Genomic DNA, 670 nt, shown 5'->3' on the forward strand with positions numbered 1-670 from the left:
TCGACAAATGACGGTGGATCAACCATCAAACAACCATCCACCTCTAGCCAAGTAACTAACGTTGAAACTGTGTCATTGAATCAATGTTGTTTTGTCGTTGAAATCTAATGACTGAAATGCGGATGTCTGATCAATGTTGAATCAATGTCAGCTGTTTTGCCGCACCCCTTCCCTTCCCCTCCTCTCCTCCTCATCAGACCTGTGGGTGGGGTGGGGGTTCATTACTGAGTGGGGGTTATCACAAAGGAATCAGTCGGTGCTGATTCCTTTGTGCTGATTCCTTTGTGTACATTTTCTTATTTGTTCACAACAATTCTCATTGACTGTTTGTGTGTGATATATTGACACAAAAACATCTACAACTTACTACAAGGAGTGGGGCGGTCCACCCCCACCATTTACATGAGTGGGATGGCCCAACCACACAGCTGCTTTTCTGTTGGCTTGTTGGCAAAAGATGTTAATTCAATGTTGAATTAATATCACAAAGGTTGCATGTATGGTTGAGGTTGACAACTGATGGTGGATCAACTATAACACAACCATCCAACTCTAGCCAATTAACTAACATGAAACTGCGTCATTGAATCAATGTTGTTTTGTGGTTGACATCAGGGGTGAAAGTAGTTTTAAATTCTTGGGGGTACTATGACAAAAAAGAATTGCATGT

This window comes from Poecilia reticulata, linkage group LG21 (genome assembly GCF_000633615.1).
Source record: "Poecilia reticulata strain Guanapo linkage group LG21, Guppy_female_1.0+MT, whole genome shotgun sequence".
Taxonomy (NCBI): Eukaryota; Metazoa; Chordata; class Actinopteri; order Cyprinodontiformes; family Poeciliidae; genus Poecilia; species Poecilia reticulata.